Raw genomic sequence first — 9,344 nt, 5'->3', positions numbered from 1 at the left:
ATAAAAATTTGTCTTTCCACTTTTTCCCGAGACTACAAATATTCGAGTACAAAGTAACTGGTTTCGACTTATTTCTACTTAAGAAGTAGTTAAATAATTAAGCGATTAGGGAATTGGGGACATAAACAAAACCCTGACGAAAGAGCCGGAATATTACTTAAACAAAAGCTTAACCGAACCATTTCGAAGAGTACAGTGGAGACTGAATTCTTCGTATTGTTAATGTAATAAAGACAGAAAATTTTCCAGTTCATTGAGAATGACCGAAAAGTAGTAAATTTTGGAAATTTCCGTGGACACTTGGTTCTAAAACGAATTAGTTAGAAAACAAATGACTATTAAGTTTAACATATTTATATTTTTACAGCTATGGTGAGAAACGTTTAAAATCTACAACAGCCCTGTCGCGTCCTTTGAGATATACTAGTGATGTGACAAAAGAGGTATTTGACATTGACCGGTATCGGCATCCTGGGGATTTGGCAGTCCGCGTGTATGCACGCTCCGCAACCGTCTTCGATTCCATCCATTAGCTACTGGTAGGGAGCTATTTGACTAAGTGCATTGTTTTAAGATTTAAAAAGTAAATAATATTTTATGTTATTTTTATGTACGTTTCTTTACAAAGCTATATTTAATTATGATTTTCTTTAAAACTACTGTATATTCATACAATTGAAGAATATTTTGTACCAGGTATGTACCGGTACATCCACCACACATTTTATTTCACCGTGTAAGTTTTTATTATTTTATTTTTAATTGTAGCCCTTATATCGTGGCTAGCGATTCGGAATGTAATTGTGATATTAAAAATACATTTAGAAAAGTCTACGGTTTTTACTGGCTTATCGAATAAACGATACGAATGGACCCTAGACCAGGGGCGGCCAACAGTTTTTGCCCCCGGGCCGAATTGGAAAGAAAACTTTTTCTACGGCCCGAACCAGAGGCTGCCCTAGCAAGATTTTGACGTGGTGCGAGATCTCGTTGTTGTGTCACCCTGTAGAGACTAAATTGTACATAGAGATTACAGATACATTTTTCACATTATTCGGACTTAAGTAGCTAATATTGAAAGATTAATCGCGGGCCACATAAATTCATTAGACGCGCCGGATCCGGCCCGCGGGCCGTATGTTGGCCATGCCTGCCCTAGACCATCACTGACGCGCAATTGACTGATTGCCCCTGGATATCGGCTTCTTACAGAAACACAGTTTCCCTATCATCAAATGTCACGGCACGCCACTGTTATCAGAGCCGGCGTAAACTTTTGCGAGGCCAAAACAAACACGCATATATAACGCAAAATAATTTTAGGGTCGAATACCAAAAGCGTGAGATAGCTTAAATACGCTAAATAAGTTTTCACCCTAAATAGTCTGCGCTGAAAATGAACCTTTTCGAGATCGCGAAGCCTTTTAAAGCGCGGAGCCGGGTTCCGGAAACGTGCTAGATCTTCTTCCCATCTGCCTTGTATATTGTATAGTTATATAAATGTATATATAGGAAATCCTCGTTAGTTCGAAATTCAAGGGACGAAATAATCGTGACTTCGAATTATCCATATTTCTGTACAATATGCCAAAAGCTACGTAATTAATGTAATTTATTAAAGTGACGGAGTACGGATACATATACATAATGCTATTTTTGTTAGTTAACAATTAATAATAATAATAATAATAATAATAATGATATAAATAAACTGCAGGCGAACAGCACGTGTATGGTGAGAACCCAAGGTTTTATAAATAGTAAAGCAGAATTCTTCGAAATGTAACCCAAATTATTTTTAAAGTGGCCCAAAAAGTAGTAAGTTGTTCAAATGTAGTAGCCTAGAGAGTACAGATATCTCATTCTGCTACTTGTAGCTTAATCTTATAGGAGTCTTGATAATAGGTATTTTATAGGAGGATAAAAAGAGTAGTTGTGCATTAGGTGACACCGAAAAATGTGTTACTGTAAAACAAAGCCATGTTGACCGAATTAGAATTGTTCTTGGTCTATTGTTCTCTTATAGCATAGAGGCACTTCGATCTAAACGAATGAATTAAAACATACGCATATCACAGTTCGTACAGAATTTTCACTTCGAATTTCGAAGTAGTCGTATTTCGAACTAATCGAATTCTTTAAAGTGTAAATCTCTATATCCTTGGCCGGGACAAAAGTACTGTTACGATTTCGAACTATCCGAGTTCGAAGTAACGAGGATTTCCTGTATTATGTTTAAGTCTGAGTTGAGCTACAGTTCATCATTTCGACCGTCAGCTCGGCTCTTATCTAGAGTCCAAAATCGCAGATCGGCTCGGATCGCCGCTCGCCTGTTAAAGCCTCGGCTCGGTATTTCTAAATAGTTGAGCTTTGCTGAACTCTATGTTTAAATACGTATACAAAATCATGTAGATCTTGTATAAATTTTGTAGATAAATCAAAATTTAGATCAACGTTTTTAAGATAAATCTAAAAAAATCTAAAATACTGTCTTTTTTTAGATTTATCTACAAAAAATTTCATGGACAGATTTATTTACGATGATACCCGAATCGCTATTGTACATTCCTTATACGATAACCAGACTGTCACGAAGTTCCGTATCAATCACCGAATTGAAAGATTAAGATTCGAACCTGATTTAACCCTTACAATTTTTCGTAAATAATTTGGGTTATAGTATCATTCTCCATTCTTTATTTGTGTTAATCGATTTCATTGATTTTGCCTGTAATGGACAGAAATGAGGCCAGTAATAGAGTTGGTGTTTTCTGGAGCCAACTGATAAAAATAATCCAATTCATACTTCTCCTATGTGTATAGAAACATGAGATTATACAAGTATTATTAAGAATAAAATTCCATTGTGATTTATGTACTGTACTGTACATACAATGATAACTAACAAAGTTACTGGCCGAGTTTCTCCTGTTATGTGGTAACAGAAGCCATACATCATTTGATCAATCAAAATAATTTCTCTGCAAATCGAAACTAATTTACTTATTTATAATAAATCTAAATAATTGCAGTTTTTAAAATTTTGACCAAATAAAATGAATACATTTAGTAAAAATTTTATTTAAATTCTTATTTTCGGGATTCGTAATGTTATTTAATCAAAAGATTTAAAAAGATTCTGAATAAATATTAATAAAATTACATTAAAATAATGCTTATAAATTACTAACTTCGAATTATTATTATTATCATTTAACATATTTTTCAGATAAAATAAAAAGAAAAATGAAATGTAATATTAAAATATAAGGGAAACTAGTGATAAAACTTACACAAATTTACAGAACGTTTGATAAGCGATATTTCATTTCAAATTATATCGCTGTAAAATTAAATTAATCGAATAATTAAACTATCGTCAATGTCATTTGGTTTAGATTATTACCTGTTATCACTTCCTATTTCGTTAATTATCTCTCGTAACAGATAAAAGTTTTAAATTTAGTTCTAGCGAAACGTTTTAATTATTATTTTAAAAAATAATAAGTAATAATAATTTCACAATTTAGAAAAATAAATATTTTATAAGCATTCCGTGTTTATTCATTATCTCTGTATTAGGCTATATAAATACAGTATTATATAGTAATAAATATTATTCGAACGACGTGGCAAATGTAAATCGAATCGAACAAATTGTTAATTTCCATATTCATTAATATTATATATAAAAGTATTTATTTTCGTCCGTTTAATATTGTACGATTTCCATATTAAACTTAATTAGTTAAAATTAGTAACAGTTCTGCAAACCGAAACGAATCCTTTCGACTAAAGCGGAAATATCAATAAAGAATAAGAAACAAGTAAAACGGCAACAACGTATTTGGGACAAGACTATGTCTCCGAGAGGGAATCACTTTGATGCTCAAGGCATATCTGGTTCTCATTCTCCTATCTTCTTTGATATCGCTGCTTTTGGGCGCGATCGTTCAAATTTCGCTGGCCACGATGCATCTTCGATGAAATTAGCCTATCCAATTTCGAAATTTCTCTCCGTTGCGTGTCGGCCCGGGTCGAATTTTTGTCGATGCGTAACGAAGAGTTCCCGTTTTTGAAAAAAATAATCGTGGCTATTGTATCGTCCGAAATTATTTTTTTATTTTGCACAAACAATATACAGTTTAACCCGATTATAACGTCATCGAATGTAACGACTACCCTAATATAACGTCAAATTTTTATCGGTCTTACGATTTTACTATACTAGATAATGTTAAAAAAAAACCACTTGTAACGACATAAAACCGTTTTAATGTCATATTTGAAGCACTCCCAAATTTACAAATTTTATTTAACATAGAAGAAACTACGTGTTCGGTCCTAAGGTTAGAGTTCACTTCTTAGAATGATTATGGATGGTACTGTCCCCTACCCGACTTCGGTGGGGTGAGATGGCTGTTTTGCCTGTTTGTAGAAGAGGGTCGCCATTTTGTATTTTATTTTGACTCTATTCTCGGTCTCCTGACTACCTACGAGTCTGGATTTTTTTTATGTGCAAATGATTTGGGCACCTAATACTCTGTGCCAAATATCAACTCTCGACTTGTACTCCTTCATACCTCTATGCTGGTAAGAATGAGTGGCAGTACGATTTTATAAATAAACAAGACATAGTCTTATCAAAGATAAATTTGTTTTGACGATAAAATACGATAAATATTTAAAAGTTATTTTTTGTATTTACAATATTTCACAGACTTTATCTCATTTCATATTATATGATTGTTAATATCAATTGATTATAAATCTTACCTTTTGCAAAGATTTATCTTTGATAAATCCCCCGTGATAGTAATAAAAACTCGATAATTTATCAAAAGATTTAAATTATAAAAATAAAAAGAAGAAGTTATTGTATTTTGATAACTTTAGAATAACGTAATTTGGCAACATAATTTTATTTTCCTGTTTTCTGTTTCGTGCCGTTACGTAACCCCCGTTAAGCCACTATAAGTGAAGAACATTTAAACTAAATGGAATAAACTACATAGTGCTAGTTCGCATATCGCGGCCGAGGTGGCAGCCTACAGCTCTGGAAGACCCGGGTTCGAATCCGAACGGGTCAAAAATCCCCAGGAAATTTTCGGGGGATGGTCCGTTCGGATATGTCGGGCCCCGTCCCTCACCACCCGGCGGCCCCATTGTGGGCCTGGTCAAACCCATAATGGGTTTGCAATAATAGGCCCTCTTAGTGCCCACAGGGAGGAAAGAGTGAAAAAAAAAAAAGTTCGCGTATCGTCAGCGTATGTTATTTTAGTATCTAATGTAGTGGCGATTATGGAGTATTTCGGAAGTCTCTAGCAGCTATAGCGTAATATCTAAGTGAATCGGAAACCGGAAGTGACTTCGTCGCAGAACAAACCGCCATATTACGAGGGGAAGAAAGTTTGTTTCGCTTTTGAACTGGACATTGGAAAAGAGAAGGTAAAGATAAAGAATAACATAAAAACGACAAAGAAAACATTTGGTTAGCTTTACTTAGTGTAGGCAGTGCAGCCGCATTTTCTGTAAAATGTTTCGTCTGTGTAGTTCTGGTTTGTGGAAAACCTTCCATCTCAATTTTCCCAATTTCTAGTTAACCGATCTCCGTGATTTTTTTTATTTATTTTATGCGTTCCCCATGGAATAAAAAATATGCAACACGCGAATAATCATTGAGAAATTGTCATCTTTCTCAGCAAAAAATTAAGGTGTTTTATTTTTATACATCTGGTCAAAAATAACGAATTTTTGTTGTATTTTCGTGTATGGCACTCGGTATACTTATCCGGCTTCCTGGTCGGGCCTCTCTTAGGAGTACTTTTTCGTGCATTATCTGATTTATCAACCACTTTCTTCCAATGGTGATCTCTTGTAAAAATAACTGCAAATATAAAAACCATGAATTGTTATTAATTGGAAAAATTAACATTGATTAACTCAAAAACGACTCGTCAGTATTAGTGACCTAATTCATTTTTGCCTAGAAGTAAACCTTACAATTTTAGCAGACTTATTATAGCTCAGTAGATTAGACTGTAGAACTCGTTATTAGACAAAGGGCTAACTAACGAAAGTGAAGCTAAATTTTTGATCCACCAACACCTCGCTCAGACCATATTCCTTTACTCGTCTTTATTCCGAATAAAGACAGATAAAGGTGGAAAAGTAATTATAAAACGGCGTAAAATAAATAATTCCTCAATCGAATTACTGTACTACAAAATGCTTTACTTTCCTGTTTCTCCTGGAATTACTACTACACAAATGATTTTTTTGTGAATGAACTTGCAGATTATTTGCTATCTATGTTTTTAATATTCATTGATAAATATCTCCAAGTAAAACAGCTGGAAATAAAAAAAATACATTTAAAAGGAAAACGTTCTTAGAGAAATTCATGACAAATGAAACTCTGGAGAAAATAAAACGGAAAAAATTACTATTCAGAGAGTTAAAAAAGAAGATATCGTCAGATTCTTGAAAGAAAACTATAACATTGGTCTAAAATGAATTCCTTTACAATGAATAATGTCATATTTATTAAACCGTAAATATCATGTAAAAGTGAATAACGTATGCTCAAATAGTTTCTTACCTAAAACTGGAATCCCCAGGAATCAATACTAGCACCGATGCTCTTCAATATTTACTTGAACGACCTATTCAAAGCTATGCCCAAAGTTATCATTATTGTACAGTACATGCAGATGACATTGTTCTAATACACTAACATTAAAAGTGCTCAGCAAGTAAACACAGAAAATAAAACACCTTAATTTGTTGCTGAGAAAACGAAAATGGAATAGATACGTTCCATGTATAGAATACAAATATTTAAATCAAAATTTAGAACAAAAAAATTTTAAAAATATACAAGAGAAACGGAAGAATATATAAAAATAACACATTTTAGACCTGATGATGGCCTGTTAATCAGGCCGAAAACGTTAGTTTTTCAATTATATTTCTCAGCAAAAATTAAGGTGTTTTATTAACTGTTCTAATACACTCCAATGATAACATCCTGGCAGCACAACTTGAATTGAATAACATTCTATCTAAGCTAACTGTTGAAATGAGTTCAAATATGTTAAAAGTAAATACAAATAAAACGAAATACCCCTGTTTTGCAAATAAAAATAAAAATAAAAACAAATTCAAATAGAAATAAGTGAAAAGAAGACAAACAGAGTAAACAACAGAGAGATATCGCGAAATTCTGAGAGATGATATGATAAACAAGTTTAACTAAGACATTTGCTAAGTTCACAGGAGTAACAAAGAAAATTCAGAACATTTTTTTAAACATTAATATTGTTAAACGTCTATATCACATACGTATTGAACCAAAATTCCAATATAGTAGTATCATCTGAGGAACCGCAAAAGATTATACTATAAACCGACTTCAAGTACAGAAAACTCGACTTATAAAAGCCATATATAAACTGGATAGTTATGAAACCATCTCTATTTATTACCATCAAGAAAAAATAGACAATATAAAAGCTTTATACCTAAAATAAACACTACTTTTTACTTTCAAACTAATAAAGATTAAAACGAACAAATGTTACCTTCCTGGCATAATAGAAAATTACTGCAATTACTGTAGAGGGAAAAATATAGTCAGCGTCGAATTTACAATTACTTAAAACCTACTATAAAACTTTCAATAGGACAGACCGCTCCAATATTCCAGACGATAAAATATTGGAATTAATTTAAAAAACAAACTACAGGAGATGACTAATCAAAAGGAGTTAAAAACAACCATCAAAAATAATCCTCTCATTCATATTTTTATAAGGTAAATAGAAAAGAAAGAAGCAAAATAACGAATTAATGAAGCATTAAGTTACAAACGATTTTTTTCAAAGAAATGAAGGTGTTATTATGAATTGATAAAACACAACGAATTATGAGATCTGTGATGTCAAAACTTAAAGGAATAGTCATAAAGGGAAAGGAAAAAAGAAAAAAAATGCAACTAAACATTATACACAATGGTTATGTAATGTATTAATAATTTCTTTGTTCTTGCTCTTTTTCGTTTTTTGTTCTGTTTATTAAAAGATACTTGTAAAAGGCCAACGGCCGTAGTGTCTCAATAAATAGTAATAGTATTTGAAGTTTGTATGTTACGCGGATGTCGCGCTACACCTTATTAAAAATCTGATAATCTTTTGATCCGGTGTGGTCCGACCCAACTTTATAGTATCGAATAAATATCCTCGAAATTATCATTTTTTCGGGATATTTTTCAAATACACTGTTTTATTTTTAGAATCTTTAATTTTTTTGGCTGAGATAAGATAATTTCTGTAGCATTATAAAAAAATTATCGAGAACGAAAACTTTCGGCTATACGACGAAATTTAACGTCGAAAAATCTCTTGCGACGTATAAATGTTTTTACCCAAAGTCCTACCCATGACAGTCATTTACGTTAAAAATTGGTTTTTGATAAGTGGCGCGATTTCTACAGGCAACACGACTTTTCGCCGTTCTTTCGCATTTAACAAATAAAGACTTAAATTTACATATACAACGAGCAATTATTTAGTGTGAGATCATCAAAATGCCAGGCTGCAATTTCTAATCATATTTTAAATTTATTTAATTTAAAATATATGCTCTCCACCTGAAATTAGTAGTAGTATTGTCCCCGTACATCAGACTCTTCCTTTAGCAACAGAGTCGTGCCAGTCATCTATCTAGCTCCTTTAAGAGGAAAATATTTGAATTAAAATAACGTGACTTCCAGTTTTCATCGAAAGTTCATATACAGTTAATCGGGGCTAACTGCCCTAAGCTTTCCATATCTGGACTCGGATTTCATCTATCTAATTTCATTCTCGAGATTAATCCGCCACTGCAACGTCATCAGAAAGAATGATATGGCCAACTGGAAGTCTTTAAAATGTTAATTTGTAACACAGATTAAATGATTTTATACATTAAATATGTAAGATGAATTCAATTCAATATGAAGAAATCGTACGGTATTTAATTGTAAATTTGGATAAGCAATAAAAATTAGCTGATGTTGAATTGAAAAAGCATTAGGCAAATATAATAACTGGATTTTTAATGATATACAGTAAACAATGTGTAGTTTAAATACTAAAAGTATAGAATATCCATAGTCTATTTAATCAACAAATTTATAACTATTATAATGTATAAACCCGGCGATACTTTTGTAAAGAAATGTGACACAAATAAATAATTATAAATATATTTTTTATATATATTATTTATTTGCAATGTGTTATTACTTTGTATTTTTTGTGCAATATCACGCTATCGTAAAATTTTGCAACACGAAGATAAAA

Source organism: Centruroides sculpturatus, unplaced genomic scaffold, assembly GCF_000671375.1.
Source record: "Centruroides sculpturatus isolate CEXI.00-Female unplaced genomic scaffold, Cexi_2.0 scaffold1581, whole genome shotgun sequence".
In the NCBI taxonomy this organism is placed as follows: Eukaryota; Metazoa; Arthropoda; class Arachnida; order Scorpiones; family Buthidae; genus Centruroides; species Centruroides sculpturatus.
The sequence above is the reverse complement of the archived record's forward strand: the minus strand, read 5'-3'. Positions refer to the sequence as shown.